We start from the raw sequence: 18,151 nt of genomic DNA on the forward strand, positions 1-18,151 counted from the left end.
GTGGAGGATGGATTTGTAGAGGGAACAGAGGGGCAACAGTGAGATCAGTAAGGTTCTTTACAGTAGTCCAGGTGAGAAGTTATAAGGCCTGAACAAGGATGGTGGCTATGTGATGGGAATGTGGGTAGGAGAGGAGATTTGGGAGATGATATGGGGATAGAATCGACCAGACTTAACAACTGATTGAAAATGGGCTTTGAGGAAGAGGAAAACATCAAGCATGAATATGAGGTTATGAACATGAGTGACTGAAAGGACTGTCGTGCTCTTAAGGGAGCTAGGTAGGGAAGTGGGTAAAACCCTGGGCCTGGAATCAGGAAGCCTTGATTAAAATCCAACCTTGGATGCTTACTAGCTGTGTGACTTTGGGAAAGTTACTTAGCCTCTGTCTGCCTCACTTTCTCTATCTGTAAAATGGGGCTAATAATAGTACTCACTTCACAGGGTTGTTGTGAGGATCAAATAAGATAATATTTCTAAAGTGCTTAGCACAGCACCTGGCACATAGAAAGTACTTAAATGCTTGCTTCCATCCTCCTCCCTCCATTAACAGCAGGAGTTAGAGGGCACCTCATTCAGCCTGAGTGGGAATTCCCTGATCAGTGGTCATCCAGACACCAACTGAAGGCCCCCAGTGAGGGGGCATTTATTGCCTCTTGAAGCAGCATGATTCCTCTTTTTCTATTGATTTCCTTCCAGAACTCAAGTTGCCAGTTCTAAGGAGGCTGAGTAGGTCAGGCAGAAAGAAGGTAGGGAAAGCTAGAGAATATTGTAAGTAAGGTACTCAGTGCTGAGTTGGGAAGAGGTCAGTTTATGTGAAAGGGAACAAGTTTGAGAGAACATCAGACCTTTGAAAGGAAGAAATAGTTGGGAAAAAATCAGGGTGGCAAGTATGAGAGCAAGATGGATGGAATGGGTTAAAAGATAAACCAAACTTGGATATCAAAGAGAAGGGGAGGAAGTCTGGAAATGGAGGGTTAATATAAAATTCAGGTGAATATCCTAGACAAGACAAGTGACACATAGGTGATTTGGTTAGAACCATGGACAGCTATTCTATTACCCTACAGAAAGATAGGGGGAGGAGGGAAGGTAAATAGCTGGTTGCTGAGATAAACGTTCTTTAAAAACCAACAACAACTATACATTAAGGAAGCAAATTAAATTGTAAATATATTCACCCCTTCAAACATCCATTTGAAATAGAAATTAAAAGTTACCTGAAAGGATTATTCAAATTCCCATGCTTTCCTCATGGTTTTTTCTTTTGGTGAATTTCCTCTGCTGACCAATTGTCAGCTCCTGTAGAGGAAAATCAAGACTGTTTAGTGTTATAGGGCCCATAAGCTTGCATTTATTATTTCCTTACCCATTACTTTCTGCTTGGAGCCTCATTTTTATATTTCTTGTTAAGAAATCAGAAGAAAAGACAAGTAGACCTGAATGTTGCTGCTGACAATCTCCCATGTCTCCAGTGAGGGCCTATACAGGACTGCTACATCATGTGCTCTTCAATCATGTGTTTGCCCTGTGCTGGCTCTGCTATCCCTCTGTCTTTTCTGCATGCATCTCTATGAGGGTTGTGTAACTTGGATTAAGGACTCACCTGACTAGCTTGGTTTTTATAGACCCTAGCAAAGTGCCACATAGGTCCTTAATATCTTGCTAAAGGTCTGATATACTGTACAACAAGATCATAGATTTAGAGCTGAAAGGGACTTTAGAGGTCATTTGGTCCAACCCCTTCATTGTTTTCTAATGGCTTCCCATTCTTCCCCAGTTTATTTTTATTTGGGAAGTAAAATGCTTATTATATACTACCTCCAAATGACGCTGGTGCTCCATGGAGCAGCAAATCTTATGGGTGTTAAAAACTGAAGCTGAAAATGGGCTTCAGGCTCCAAATTCATTTCTCTGTTTCTTGCTCTGACCTTGTCCAATCTTGTCCTACCCCTGTTTTCCCCTCAGTGTGATAAGTGTTTGCTTGAAGCAACACTCCTGAGCCACAGTGCACTGGAAAGAGCCCTAGATTTACAGTCAGAAGACCTATGTTTGACTCCTGACTCTTCCACTGATGTGACCTCTCTAGACCTCAGTTTCTTTATCTCTAAAATGAAGGTGGGTGGGGGGTGAGGCTGGACCAGGCAGCTTCTAAAACCCCTTGTAGCTCTAAATATATAGTCTGGTGAACAAGCCATTAATGTCTCCATTGACTCCTAATATTTTAGAACCTTCCCTATTTGGATCCCTATAAGCTGGGATGGCTTTGACCAGGTCAGATCTGACCTGAATGCTTTCCCAGAATATTTGCCCCAGGGCCCAACTCCACTTTCTTCATCCTGGTCCCAATGATGCTCCCCAGCATGCTCTTTTATCAGTACACCCCGATCAGGGCTCCCAGCACCATAAATCTTTTCACGGGTTTCTGTAACTTACTACCTACCAGCAGCACAACTGATAGTCAATAAGGCAGCAGGTCAATGGCACCCATGGTGATTGTGGGGTCAAAATTGAGATTCAGCCAACATTTATTAGAGTGTTGGGGGAGGTAGAAAAATTAAATGATAAGTCCCTCTTCTTTCATGTAGTTTACAGTCTAGTAGGGCAGTACTAATAGATAAGGGCACACATAACTATAATGAAAAATAAAGCATGCTAAGTGCATAGCAGCATTCCTACAACAACAAAACCATTAGAGAAGCGAGGGGGGGGGGAACAAAACCCCAGAATCTCTGACTAAGGAGACCAGCAAAGGTTTCATGGGAGAGGGGAGATCTATGCAGGAACAGCACAGAGCCCAAGGTCAATAAGTAGGCTTTGGGGTAAAGGCTCCAGGACCTCCTTTGATCCTATGAGGCAACTGATGCTAAGGAGTATAGCCTTTCTGATCCTGACTCAAAGGGGCAAAGGCTGGATAGGAGACACTTGGAAAAGTTCTGATGAATGTGGAATAAGACAGAAAACTTCATAATTTGCAAATATATAAATATATCTTCCTTCAGCCAAAGAAGGGAAGATCAGCAAAGAATTTCCTACAAAAAGGATTACAAAGTTACCTCCCAAGTCTTCTTCCTTAACACTGAGAAATCTTCAAACGTCCTGGCTCCACACTCTCCTTCATCTCCTTCTTACTAGTCTTCTCCACACACCCCACTCTCTGATATCCTCCTTCCCTTTGCGTCTCCATGTCATATGCTGTCTTCCACTATTAGAATGTAAGCTCCATGAAGGTAGGGATGCCTTTTTTTTAAAAGCTTGCATTTGTATCCCTAACACTTAGCACAGTGCCTGGCACAGGGGGAGCACTTAATAAACGCTTTATCTATACCTGTCACTTGCTGCAGCTCCTGTGAGAAACTAACCCATTAGAAGGTATAACTATTCATCTTTTTTTTGTGTGTGTGTGATGCAATGAGGGTTAAGTGACTTGCCCAGGGTCACACAGCTAGTAAGTGTGTCTGAGGCCGGAGTTGAACTCAGGTGCTCCTGAATCCGGGGCCGGTGCTTTATCCACTGTGCCACCTAGCTGCCCCTTAACTATTCATCTTTGAGGGGAAGGGAAGCGCTTCTGCTCTTTGCAAAATTAAACCCTTTCCCCTCTTCCCCTCCCAGCTTCTCTGCTGTCAGATCCTTGAAAGCAAGCTGGATCTTCAGAGTTCTCTCCCAGGTTAGACTTCCTCTCCGTCCGCCTCTGCACTTCTCTCAAGCTGTGTTTAGGAAAAACTATCTCTCCCCCCCCCCAATTTCCACCTCCCCTCCCATGCCAACGGCCACACCACTTCGTGGCTTTTGGGACAAAAGGAGAGGCAGGATTTCAAGCCAGGGAGCAGGGGAACGTTTTTCCTGTCCCCGAGGGGAGACTGGCTTCCAGGAAAGGTCAGGAGAGGAAGGTGACTGGGGGTGGGGGTGCTAGCTCTGCTCTAGGGAAGGAGTGAGGAGAAGGAGCACAACCCGTTTTGTAGATGAACAGAACAGGAGACAGAAAGCAGCTCTAAGAACAGAAGCGATCTCTATCTAGGAAATGAGGTTTTGCCAAGCCCAGAGGCCCCCTTAGAACCCGCGGTTTGGAGACAGTCACCGCAGGACCACAGCTCTGCCTTGAGACCTTCAGCATACACTCGTCCCCCCACCCCCTCAGTCTGTCCCTGGTTTCTCCGGGACTTCTTTTTCTAGGAGTGATGACACCCAGATGGGAGAAACACTGGACTAGAGGTTCAGCTCCACGCCTCACCTCTTCGCGCCCCTCCCCCTCGCCATCCCTCCCAGGTGCTAGAAGGGCCCGGAGGTTTTCTCACTGGCTTGGCCGAGGCGGGGCTTCTCTCAGAGGTGAGACAGCATCCTTAGGACCCCTCTCGTACCCACAGGCAGAAACCAAGGAAGCAGGGCGTTCTTAGCCCTTAAGCCCTTCAGACACAGTCTCTCCCTCACTCCCCTTCTCCCGAATGCAAATCAATGTGTCAGTCCGGCTTCTCTGGCTAAATGGTCTGCCTCCCAGCCCAGCCCAGCCTCGAGAATACTAATGGAGGAGGTGAGAGCAAGACAGGCGGAAGGGGTCGGGGTGACCTCCCGGGGCTGCTCAGTACTCCACTGACCAAATCTGCAAGTCCAGTGCCTGCCAAGGACTCCTCAGGTCTCCAGGGACACCACAGCCGATCCTCCCCTGACCCTAGCGCCCACCTCGGCTCTGCGCTTACCGGCGGAGAATGTTCGGAGTCAATTAGCTCCAAAATGCCGACTCGTCCGTAGTTCCCCTGTTCCTCCCGTAGCGGCTGAAAAACAACAGGAGATGCAAGCACGCGCTGCTCGAGGTCCCCCTACTTGCCTTCCCTGCCCCTCTCTCCCCCACGACCGCCCTTTAAGAGTCCGGGATTTGGGTCGGCCCGCGCGACACTGGGGACCCCGCCGCCTTACCCCCCACCGGGCACGTTCAACTGCAACCCGCCGCGGCGCCGTCAAAATCCAGGCGAAATTAGGCACCCGATGCCGGCGCGCCGCCGCAGAGCCAGGGAAAGGGGGGTGGTGCGTGTCAAGGGGGGGCGAGGCAGAGGGACCCCAACAGGAGCGCTCTCCCGAGCCGCTAGGGCAGAAAAGAGAGAGAGAGAGAGAGAGAGAGAGAGAGAGAGAGAGAGAGAGAGAGAGAGAGAGAGAGAGAGAGCTTTCCCACCCCGCCCCCAGGAGCTAGGGGTGCACCCGTAGACTCCCCCAAAGGCGATTTCTCCTACCCTGGCCCAATGAGAAGCAAACCTTCCGCGAGCAGCCGGTCACCCTGCCAGCCCCTTTCAGTTGAAGTTTTCCCTTCGCGCAGCAGGGCTGCGCGGGATTTGCAAGGGGGCCTCAGCTACCTCCTTGTGGAGCACTGCAGTGTTAGAGGGCGCCAGGGCGCGGGGAGGGGCCCCCTCTTCGAACTGGCGAAGAGAGGGGAAGCGCAGGGCAGCTGAGCAGAGAGGTGCCCCCTAAGCCGCCCCTCATCCTTTCCCTCTAGCGTCTCCCCAAGAAATTCGCGCAGATTGGAGGGATCTCCAATTCTAAAAAGAACCCATTTCCCCAAGTGCCAGCCATAGAGAAAGAGCCCATCTATTTACTTGGGACCCGTCACTTCCAGCGCCTCTGTCCCCCAACGCCGGCTCAATTGTCAGTGTGGTAGTCATGCGCCCCGAGCTCAGACTCTCTCCCCTAGGTGCTTCCCTCCAGCTCTCCCATGCACCCGTTCTCCACTGACCGTGCCCTAAAGTCTGAGCTTGGCAGTTGTGCCTACCTCTGGTGCCACCGGCTCCCGCACCAGCCAGTGCTCTTTTTTTCCCACCGCAGGAGCTGGGACCCTGGCCAGGATCAGTGTGCTACTCTTTGGTTCTCCCTCGCCTCGCCTCCTCCGTTTCCGATTCTTCTCCAGGACCTCGGCTCTCCACCTCCTTGTAGAAGAGAACTCAGAGGCAGGGCAGAAAGTAGGGGTTAGGGAGGAGGAGGGAGGGAGGAGGGAGGGAGGGAGAGAGAGAGGGAGAGAGAGAGACAGAGACAGATAGAGACAGACAGACAGAGACAGAGACAGACAGAGACAGAGAGGCAGAGACAGACAGAGACAGAGACAGACAGAGACAGAGGTAGAGAGAGAGAGAAGAGGAGAGAGGAGAGAGGGGAAACGGGAAAAGGAAAGGAAAGGAAAATGGAGAGGGAGAGATTGAGACAGAGAGACAGAAACACAGACACAGAGAGACAGAAACACAGAGAGACAGAGAGAAGAGCAGAGAGAGGAGAGAGGGGAAGAGAAAGAGAGAGACAGAAAGACAGTGAGACAGAGAGAAGTGCTAGCTGGACACCGTGGTCAAAATCTTCTGTGGGGATGTGGCTGTTGGTGTCTCTGAACCACTCTGGTGGAGGATGGGAGATAGCCCCCTATTCGTAGGTCCTTGCTTAGTGTCAGGGTTGTGAAGTTCCACCTTCTCTTCCCTAGGACCTTGGTCTTGTACCTTCACAAAGGCTTCCTGTGCTAAACACCTTGGAAACTTGACTTTTCCCATAGATTTCAGGGCTGCCACATCCCAGGGCACTAGAGAATACTAACTCCTGTAGGAGTACCTCTCTCTTCTATTCCCAGATAATGACACTTATGGCAGTATTAGGGACCCCAGGACCCTCCCCGCTCCTAGCTGGGACAATAATATCCATAGGATGTCAGAGTTGGAAGGACCTTGAGACAACATGATCTGAAAAAGATATCACAGTGCTGGGATCTCAGAGCTGATAGGGACCTGAGGTCATCAAGCCCAAACCCCTGCTTGACTTAGAATCCTGCTAAAACATTCTTGATAACTAACTTCGTTCAGCCTCAGCATGAGGATTTCCATTGATGGGGGAATTCATTACCTCCTAGATTAAGACATTTTCCACTGGACATTGCCATTGGACAGTTCTAATTAGAAATATTTCCCTTAAAGTCTGACACTGCCACTTTCCTTTACTCCTAGTTTGCCCTTGGGCTACGTAGAACAAGTCAAATCCCTAGAACTGAAGACAGCTGTTACATTTAGTCTGGAAAAAGGAACACTTGGTAAGTCTCTTTTTGTTGTTGTTCAGTCAGTGTCCGACTCTTTGTGACCTCATTTGGGGTTTTCTTGGCAAAGATACTGGAGTAGTTTGCCATTTCCTTCTCCAGCTCTTTTTACAGATGAGGAGACTGAGGCAAACAGGGTTATGTGACTTTCCTAGGGCCACACAGCTAGTAAGTGTTTGAGGCCAGATTTTAACCTAGGAAGATGAGACTTCCTGACTCCAAGCCTGGAGCTCTATCCACTGAGCCACCTAGCTGCCTTAAAGTCTCCTCTACTCTAGGCTTAACATCTTCAGTGTCCACAATCTCAGAGGTTATCTAGTCCATCTCCTACCTTGCCAAAAGTTCCTTTTACAATGCACTCTGTCATACAATCTCTGATTGAAGGCCTCCAATGAGAGGGTCCTCCCAAGATATCTCATTATGCTTTTGGACAACTCTAATTATTGGGAACTGTTCCATTACATCAAGATTAAACCTGTCTCTTCAAAGTTCTCACACCTTTGTCCAGCAATCAATAGGTCCAATCCCCACCTCCCCCCTTCCTTTCACTACCTCCCCTACCAACCATTTTACAGATGAGAAGCAGTTTGGTAAAGTGGATAATTTGCTGGAACTGGAAGGAGGAGAATCCCCACTTCCACTAGACACTTAGCTGTGTGTCCCTGGGCAAATTGCTTAACTTCTGAGTGTAACGATTGGAATGACGCCACCTGCTGGAGACTTACTGTAGAAGAGTTCTGCCCATGAAGCGAAGGTCTTTGAGGGCAAGACCAGGAGTCTTTTCTTTGGCGTCAGGAAGTGATGCAGGCTAGTGGGAAGAGGAAGGAAGAGACTGGTGCTCGGTCTCGCTCTCTTTCCTTTGGACTCTGGTGGAGAGCGGAGCTAGAAATGTGCTCTCCCTTTAATAGATAGGAATCTAGGCCTTTCTCTCTCTTTACCAAATTCTTATTCTCCTTAATAAATGCTTAAAAGTCTAACTCTTGCTAAAGCTTATAATTTATTGGCGACCACTCATTAGATATTTTAGACAGTTTAGCTAGAATTTTAGCCGTTAACATGAGCTTCATTTTTTCATCTGTAAAATGGGAATGATAACAACTAATACTAGGGGCAGCTAGGTGGTGCAGTGGATAAAGCAGTGGCCCTGGATTCAGGAGGACCTGAGTTCAAATCTGGCCTCAGACACTTGACACTTGCTAGCTGTGTGACCCTGGGCAAGTCACTTAACCCTCATTGCTCCACCAAAAAAAGAATAATAACTAATACTTAACTTACAAGGTTGTTGTGACAATCCAATGAGATGATGTATGTAAAGTGCTTTGCAAACCTGAAAGTTCTCTATGTATCAGTTACCACCACCACCACCACTGATAATGAGAAATCAAAGTTGTAGAAAGGTGAAGTGACTTGTTATATGGTTGATTTGTTGCAGATCTTCAGGCTCCAAGTCTAGTATTCTTTCCTCAGTACCACATTACCTAAGTCTTCATTGTTCAGAGTTTATTGGCTTAATTTATAGAGGGAGACAACAGATGTTACTGGCATAAAAAGAGTTGACTGAATTATCCAAGGTCATTCAGCTAACGGCAGAACTTGACCTAGAACCTGCCTCCTAGCTCTGTTCTTTCCAACATGAATTAGACACTTAGTCCACATAAAATGCATAGCCTAGGGACAAACAAGTAATGGTGTGTCTGGGGAAGGGACCAGGAGACAGGTAGAACTAACTGAAAGTACACAAAGCAGTTGTGTGTATCCTGTAGATAAGGTGAAGGTCAACATAGTCTGGAATACTAGGAGTGTCCTAAAGGAACATAGGGTCTGTATGTGTGTTCTTGGAGGAGAGCAGAAGACAATCAATTTTCTTTTCTTTTCTTCTTTTTTTTTTTGTGACAATCAATTTTCTAAAGGAAGGTGCTAGGGAACAAGAAGGATAGAGAAAAGCAGATATTTGGTTTTATGGCAAAGAGAAAGGGAATTATCCGGAACAAACCTATCTCTTCCTCTCACCCCAGCCTAAAGGATCATAGAATTTGGAATAGAAAGGGACGTATCTAATTTAATCCCCTCATTTTTTGTTGTTGTTTGGTCATTTCAGTCGTGTCTGACTCTTTATGACTCCATTTGGGGTTTTCTTGGCAAAAATACTTGAGTGGCTTGCCATTTCCTTCTCCAGCTAATTTTGGGGGGGGGTGGAGGAGCAATGAGGGTTAAGTGACTTGCCCAGGGTCACACAGCTAGTAAGTGTCAATTGTCTGAGGCCAGATTGAACTCGGGTCTTCCTGAATCCGGGGTGGGTGCTTTATCCATTGTGCCCCTTAGCGGCTCACAGCTCATTTTATAAATGAAGAAACTGAGGCAACAAGGTAAAGTGACTTGCCCAGGGTCACACAGATAGTAAGTGTCTGAGGCTGGATTTGAACTCAAGATGATGAGTCTTCCTGATTCCAGGCCTGTCACTCTATCCACTGCACCATGTAGCGGCCCCCATTATTGTTATAGGAGGGAAATATTTGTGTTAATTATATTAACAGACTTGAAGCAATAGATACTCATTTTCCCCAATACTGAAGAGTTAGCTGCATAGTTTTTAGCTTTTCCCTCTGGGTCCTAAATAATGTTAACTGACATAAGAGATGATTAGTCATAGAGCTTCATCTAATTATAGATTTTTAAACCCAGAAGAGACTTTAGAGGTCATCTAGTTCAACCCCCTTATTTTTTAGATGAGAAAGTGAAGGCCACAGAGGTGATGTCTTTTCTTTTTTAAAATTTATTTATTTATTTAAGTTTTCAACCTTTGTTTAAATAAGATTTCAAATTTCAAATTTTTCTCCCTCCCTCCCCTCCCTGCCTCCCTCCCCTAGATAGCAGGTAATCTGATATATAACATTAAACATATTTCTGCATTAGTCATGTTATACAAGAAGAATCAGAGCAAGAAGGAAAAACCTCAAAAAAGAAAAACAACAGCACCAAAACCAAAGAGATAGTATGGTCCAATCAGTGTCCATATTCCACGGTTTCTTTTCTTTTCTTTTTTTTTTTCTGGATTTGGAGAGCCTTTTTCATCATGAGTCCTTTGGAACTTTCTTGTATCATTGGATTGGTGAGAAGAATCTAGTCTATTACAGTTGATCAACACACAATGTTGATGATACTGTGCACAACGTTCTCCTGGTTCTGCTCATCTCACTCATAATCAGCCTACGCAAGACTCTCCAGGTTTCTCTGAACTCCTCCTGCTCATCGTTTTTTACAGCACAATAGTATTCCATTACATTCATATACCACAACTTGTCCAGCCATTCCCCAATTGATGGGCATCCCCTCAACTTCCAATTCCTTGCCACCACAAAAAGAGCAGCTATAAATATTTTTTGTACATGTGGGTCCTTTTACCTTTTCCATGATCTCTTTGGGGAAAAGACCCAAAAGAGGTGTTGCTGGGTCAAAGGGTATATGCACAACTTTATAGCCCTTTGGGCATAATTCCAAATTGCTCTCCAGAATGGTTGGATTAGTTCACAGCTCCACCAACAATGCATTAGTGTTCCAATTTTTCCACAACTTCTCCAACATTTATTATTTTCCTTTTTTTGTCATTTTAGCCAAGGTGATGTCTTTTCCATGGTCTTACAACTAGAGCTGAGCAACAAATATTTACAAAGTGCCCATTATGTGTTCAACCCTGTGCTGGATGCTGCGGATTACACAAGGACTATTGGAGCTTTTACCTTCCTATGAATAACTAAACTTCTAGGGATTATCAGAGACTAGTAGATAGCCTTGAAGAATTACATTCAAGACCTACCCCTTATATATACAACAACTGCGCAAGTCATTTAACTTCTCTATGTTTCAGGCAACTCCAAGACTGTATGTGACAGAGAAGGTGCTGAAGCTTCCTCATCCAGGGAGTTCCTTATATTAAGAAAATCACAGGCCTGGTCCAAGTTAGGAATAATAGACAAAATGGGGGATGGTTAAATAACAATCTGAAATCTGGGAGTTTTAGTCAGTCGGTCAATAAATACTTATTAAGTGCCTACTATGTGGCAGATGCTGTGCTAGGAATACAAAAGGAAGACAGTCTCTTGCTCAAGGAGTTTATAGTTTAACGGATTGTAATGCAATGTAATGACTTGAAAGCTTCATATGAATCAATGGTGTGATATGGAAGTAAAAAAAATCTCTTCTGTTCTTAAGCTGCCCTAGAGGACACAGAATCCAGAAGAAGGAAGCATTTGAACCACCCTTCTTTTTTGAACCCCTTTTTAAGGTAAGAAATTTCGCAGACTCTTACAGAAGCACATTCATGTTTACAAAGTGTTTTAGATACAGTATCTCATTCTATCATCACAATAACCCTGCAAGGATACTGATATAAACATTATTATCCCAAGGAAAATCAGGCTTAGAGAGTTTAAATGATTTATTTCATATCATAAAACACGTCAGGATTTAAACTCTGGCCTCTTGATTCTAAATCCAGTGTTCTTTCCACTACACCAGTGGCCTCCAACTCTGTTGAGGATGTGGGCCTATTTCTCAATGTTAGAAATTTCAAGAACTCTCATGACAATCCAATTAGCACCCAAATTAATTAGTAATTGTATTGCATTAATTAGTATCCAATAATTAAGAAAAAATACTCTTCCTTAGCAAATAGAGTGACCCCAAAGTGGAATAGACTAACTTGGTTGGCAGTGGGCTCTCTATTTCTGGAGGTCTTCAAGCAAGATGGTTGCCTTCAAGCAAGTGCATGACCACTCTCTTGTTGGGTCTATTATAGAAGGGATTCTTGTGGCTAGGGTCTGGGTTGGCTTAAAAAAATTTCAGAAGTCCAATTCTGAGATTTGGGGATTCTGTATGAAGATTTGCATGCCACGGTTGCATTTCTTCATCTGGACACAAAATTTAAACTTGAAGAATCTATTCTCAAAAAGAGGAATATTCCTGTCAAGAAATAACTAAGGCGGGGTGGCTAGGTGGCGCAGTGGATAAAGCACCGGCCCTGGATTCAGGAGTACCTGAGTTCAAATCTGGCCTCAGACACTTGACACTTACTAGCTGTGTGACCCTGGGCAAGTCACTTAACCCCTATTGCCCTGCAAAAAACAAAAAAACAAAACAAAAACAAAGAAATAACTAAGGCCACTTAACCCTCATTGCCCTGCAAAAAAGAAAGAAAGAAAGAAAGAAAAAGAAATAACTAAGACTATAGGAGGAAGTCACTGGTAGGGACCTTGTGAGAATCAAATGAGAGAATATGGAATGTGAGCTTCTATTATTGTTATTTTATTTTATTTTTGTGGGGCAATGAGGGTTAAGTGACTTGCCCAGGGCCACACAGCTAGTAAGTGTCAAGTGTCTGAGGTCAGATTTGAACTCAGTTCCTCCTGAATCCAGGTCTGGTGCTTTATCCACTGTGCCACCTAGCTGCCCCCAGAGCTTCTATTATTGTTTTTGTTTGTTTGTTTTTTAGTGAGGCAATTGGGGTTAAGTGACTTGCCCAGGGTCACATAGCTAGTAAGTGTGTGTTAAGTGTCTGAGGCCGAATTTGAACTCAGGTACTCCTGACTCCAGGGCCGGTGCTCTATCCACTGTGCCACCTAGCTGCCCCTCTATTATTGTTAAGAGAAGCAGTGATATGTAGTGGAAATTGTTCTGACCCAGGAACCTGGATTGGATCCAAGTCCTATCTCTGAGACCTTAGCTGGGGACTTCATTCTGGTTACACAACCTCTCTCGATCTTAGTTTCTCATCTGGAGAATAGAGGGAAACAACACTCACCCTACTGACCTCATAGCAGTTGTTGGGAGGCTGATCAACTGATCTATCATTAAGCATTTGTTAGGTGCCTATCCTATGCCAGGCACTGAGCTGAGTATTAGGGATGCAAAGACAAAATGTCCTCAATGAGTTCATATTTTATAGAGGGAATATAATAGGATAACAATAATATAGCAATAGTTGCCCTATCCTACAGGATTGTGTGGAAAGTGCCTTCTAGAGTTTCTATAAATGTGTTTATAGAGCAAGGGAGAGTAGAAGCATTTTTAACCTCTTCATTTCCTAACTCCTATTTCTCTTCTGCTAAAATATCCCCTTTGTTTTTACTAAATATTTAACATTGTTAGATGTACATCACATGCTACATGTGGATTTGGGCTCTTTATAGTAAGGGTTCTATGGAAATATTGTTTACTGGGGAGGAAGGATTGGGTGGGAGTTGAGGAGGTGGTAAAACCCAGTGTTTCTCAGATGGGCATATGATAATACTGCCTTCTGAAAACCTTGAGTTCTGAATTCTGTCATGGGGAATATTATGCTCTCTCTTGGATGTGATGGGAGACATCCTGCAGCCTTCTGGTTTTTTAATTGGTTTCCATGTGTTCAGAACCTTTGGGAAGTGCTCTCAATACATACTACCTTCCCACTCTTGAAAGTCACAGGCTTGATCAGAGCTATTCTTTGTGAAGGATACCAGGCACGGGGGTGGAGGTACACGTGTGTGGCTCATCTGGGCAGTGGCTACTTCTCCTTCAGCTGCCTAAAAGCATTGTCTCTCTGTCCTTCACCTCTGCTGCTGCTAGATTTTTGTCACAAGGTAATTTTGTTCTGCTTTTCCTTAGCTGTCTGTTGCCCTTGATCTATGTCTCTTACAAAGTGGAGGAGAAAGAGTTGGATTTAGTATTTCATAAACCATATTTTCGGGCAGCTAGGTGGCACAGTGGGTTAAGCACTGGCCCTGGATTCAGGAGGACCTGAGTTCAAATCCAGCCTCAGACACTTGACACTTACTAGCTCTGTGACCCTGGGCAAGTTACTTAACGCTCATTGCCACACAAAATCAAAAAACAAAACATATTTTCAAGGGTGCTTTCTTTTCCTTCCTTCCTTCCTTCCTTCCTTCCTTCCTTCCTTCCTTCCTTCCTTCCTTCCTTCCTTCCTTCCTTCCTTCCTTCCTTCCTTCCTTCCTTCCTTCCTCCCTCCCTCCTTTTTCTTTTTCTTCCTTCTTTTCTTCTTTCTTTCCTCCATTCTTTCTTCCTTCTTTTCCTTTTCCTTCCTTCTTTCCTCCCTCTCTCCTTCCCCTCTTTTCTGAGCATTTAGTACATGGAATTTAGTACATGCTTATTTTTGGTTTTAGAATAGACAAAACTAGAAAAAAAAGGTGGGAAACATTTAACTTTTAGCAATAGTTGACTTCATTGACCAAGCAGTGCTTTCTTTCTTATCTTAGTGTCAATTAAGATCCTAATTTCATAACATTAATTTCTCCTTTCTATCTTCATCCCAAATTCATACAAATAAATATGTAGTACATGTGTGGGGATGATTAACTGAGTTCCCTCCAAGCCCACTTGAAATTGTTGAATGTAAGGGGCAAGCATTATCTTCATCTCTTTTCCTGGACCAAATTTGGTCTTTACAATTATACAGTGTTGTTTTGTTCACAGTAAATGAATAAACTATAACTCCTTGCCATGAAATATGTATGAATTTACTTCATAGCTTCTAGGTTCTTAACCTGTCTATTGTAAAGAATTAATCGTTATTTGAGGTTTTTATGCCTTGGTTTGCACTAGCCTGGGGCTCCACAAACCGCACAGTGCTCCATCCACTGGTTGTAGCCGTTGCCAGGGCTCTGGCACCTCACATCATCACCACTCGCCAACGCCTACATGGGCCTGGCAAAATTATAATGATTGGAAGCCTAGTGAGGGCAGTCATGTGACTGTCAGAGCGGCCATCCCATTGGCTGGGACTGTGTGGGGTGTTTCTAGGTTTGGGGGAGGAGAATTGGGCATTCTAGGTGGAAGCTGGAGAGCGACAGGCGTTCTGTTGCATATTTTCAGCTGATTCCTGGGCGGTGGTATTTTTCAGGTATTATAATTTCCCTTTCCCCATTTTTATTTCCTTTCCCTTGATCCTACTGATCCTGTTTGTGTGTTTTTTTTTTAAGTTCGTTCTTTTTAAAATAAATTTTGTTCTGTTTTGAGGGAGGCTGCCGGTTTCCTTTCTTGCCTCAATATTGCAGCGAGCCGCTTAGCTAGCACTCCCCAATTAAAAATTGGTCCCCACACTATCCTGTAGTCATGAAGGAGAGATGAGAATTAAAGTGGGGGGGGGAGAGGGAGTAGGGAGGAAAAATCAGCACATGAAAACAAAGGAGAGAACTCTATTCATTCTTGGATGAAAGCTAGAACTATATTGCCCAGTGTAAGTCTTCTCCCAAGACTATTTAACTCGATCAACAGTTAGGCTGCGGATCCCCCACATACAGTGAATTCAACAACATTGGCAAGGTCATTCCTTCCTAAAGATTCATTTCATTAAAAAAAAGATTCATTTCATCAACAGTTTCCTGAATAGAGTATACCCTCAGATGTTTCCTTTGTACACCAACTCAATTTTATTTTAGAATAAAAATTAGATATTTTATTATTTTTCCTATTCATGATTCCCAACAATATTTCCATTCTTAAGCCCTAAAGGTCTAACATTCTAGTCAGTAGCTTGTAACACATCTCTTTTTCTTACAGGTAGAAATGGATATTTCTTATATATGGTATAGAAATAAGAACATTGGACCTGGAGTCAGGAGTGATACATTTTAACTGCTTTACCACGTGCAAATTACTTATTCTCTCTAAGTCTCATTTTCCTCATCTGTGAAATGGAAATAATAAAATGTAGTATCTACCTCAATAGAGGAAGTTAGAATGAGGTAATAGATTAGTACAGCATTTTGCAAATCTTAGTGTCATATAAATATTAGCCATTATTTTTATATGTCTGAAGGCCATATAATTATAGTATCTCAGAGTTGGAAGGGACCTTTGAGTCCACTTAGTCCAACCTTTTACCAGATGCACAAATCCCTTCTGCAACATTCATGACTATCTTGACTCTGCCCGAGGAAAGATTCATTCTGAATTGGCTCCAAGGCTTTGTGACATTCAGTTATTTTAGCTTCATAGCCTGCCTTGCTTTGTCTCTGCTGAAGTTCTCTAGTGATGCTCCATCTTGGTGTGGAGCTGACACTGGGTTCTTGAAGGCTTTACCAGAGAAATGCAAATTTTGGTAGGGTCTACTGAGGTGGAAGAGGGGCAGTAGGTGGTCTAGTGGATAGAGCAATAGACCTGGAGTCAGGAGGACCTGAGTTCAAATCTGGTCTCAGATACTTAGTAGCTATATGACCCTGGGCAAGTCCCATAACCCTGTTTTCCTCAGTTTCCTTATCTATAAAATGAGCTGGAAAAGGACATGGCAAATCACTCCAGTGATCTTTGCCAAGAAAACCCCAAATGGGGTCACAAAGAGTCATACATGACTTCACAGCAACAAGAATGACTGAAGTGGAAAAGCTTTGAGTATAACACTGATGGAGTTCACTTTATGTGTCTTGTCCAAAGACCAGTTTAACGAAATTTTTGTTTTGTTTTGTTTTTGCAGGGCAATGAGGGTTAAGTGACTTGCCCAGGGTCACACAGCTAGTAAGTGTCAAATGTCTGGGGCCGGATTTGAACTCAGGTACTCCTGAATCCAGGGCCAGTGCTTTATCCACTGTGCCACCTAGCTACCCCCCAGGGTGATGAATTTTTCAGCTGTTTCTATAAATCTATGACCATTTACCAAGGCACAGAGGAAACGCCATCTGATTTGGTAGAGGGAGTACTTATACTACTGATATCATGGACTTTAGAATATTGAAACAATTGTAAATCAAAGGAATGCCCATCAATTAGGGAAATAGCTAAACAAGCTATGGTATGTGGTGGTAATGGAATATTATTGTGTGATAAGAAATGACTAGTAGGATGATTTCAGAAAGGCCTGGAAAGACTTGTATGAACTGATGTATAGTGAAGTGAGCAGAACCAGGAGAACATTGTGCACAGAGACAGCAATACTGTTTGATGAAGAACTGAGTGACTTAACTATTCTCAGCAATACAGTGATCCAAGACAATCCCAAAGGACTAATGATGAAGCATACTATCCACCTCCAAAGAAAGAATTGATATGAATAGAACAGACTGAAGCATGCTATTTTTCACTTTCTTTCATTTTTCATTTTTTAAAGTCAAGGTTTTTTTATACGAAATGACTAATATGGTAATGTTTTATATACATGTATAACGTATATCTGCTTTGCCTACTGCCTCACTCAGGGAGGGAAAGAGGAATAGAATTTGGAAATAAAAACTTTAAATAAAAATGTTTATTATTATTTTTAAAAAATAATGTTAAAACAAGTATCTCCTTGTGTTTTTACCATTCTCACAACATTGTAAAGCCTTTGGCTGTGAAGCATGGTCCTTGAAAAACAGTTTTTGGTTCCTTGGTCATTATACCCTAGTATCAGCATTTCTAGGCATATTTGATTGAATTTCTTATTCATTCTTGAGCAACAGGAATGGTTGCCCAGTACACTTTTTCTTTTAAATTTAGTATTTTCTTTTTTCTCCAATCACATGTAAAAACAATTTTTAAAATTCTTTTTAAAAAGTTTGAGTTCCAAACTCTCTCCCTCCCTCCCATTGGGAAGGGAAGCCAATCAATATAGGTTATGCATGTATAGTCATGCAAAACATATTTCCATATTTGTCATATTATGAAAGAAAACACAAAGACCCAAGAAAAATAAAGAAAGCAAAGAAAAGGCATGTTTCTATATGCATTCTGACTCCATCAGTTCTTTCTCTGGGGATTGATAGCATTTTTCATAATAAGTCCTTCAGAATTATCTTGGATCACTGTATTGCTGAGAATAGCTAAGTCATTTACAGTTGATCATCATAAAATATTGCTATTTCTTCGTACTATGTTCTCTTGGTTCTACTCATTTCACTTTGTATCAGTTCATGTACGTCTTTCCAGGTTTTTCTGAGAGCATTTTGCTTACCATTTCTTACAGCACAATAGTATTCCATCATAATTATATACATCAACTTGTTCAGCCATTCCCCAACTGATGGATATCCTCTCAATTTCCAATTTTTTGCCACCACTAAAAAAACTGCTATAAATATTTTTGTACATATTGGTCTTTTTCCTTTTTGTTTTTTACCTCTTTGGGATGCAGACCTAATA

General features: G+C 43.4%; 1 protein-coding gene across 1 annotated transcript in view; it reads right to left on the minus strand.

Annotated features, from left to right (window-relative positions):
• The window catches only part of ANKRD34B (ankyrin repeat domain 34B), a 44,615-nt gene extending 39,783 nt beyond the window's left edge, over positions 1-4,832 (minus strand). Inside the window, 2 exon segments of the mRNA XM_043979770.1 lie at positions 1,221-1,302; positions 4,695-4,832. The gene's annotated coding sequence lies outside the window, so the exon portion shown is untranslated.
• Positions 4,833-18,151: the final 13,319 nt, after the last annotated feature.

The sequence above is a fragment of the Dromiciops gliroides genome, chromosome 1, assembly GCF_019393635.1.
Source record: "Dromiciops gliroides isolate mDroGli1 chromosome 1, mDroGli1.pri, whole genome shotgun sequence".
Lineage (NCBI taxonomy): Eukaryota > Metazoa > Chordata > Mammalia > Microbiotheria > Microbiotheriidae > Dromiciops > Dromiciops gliroides.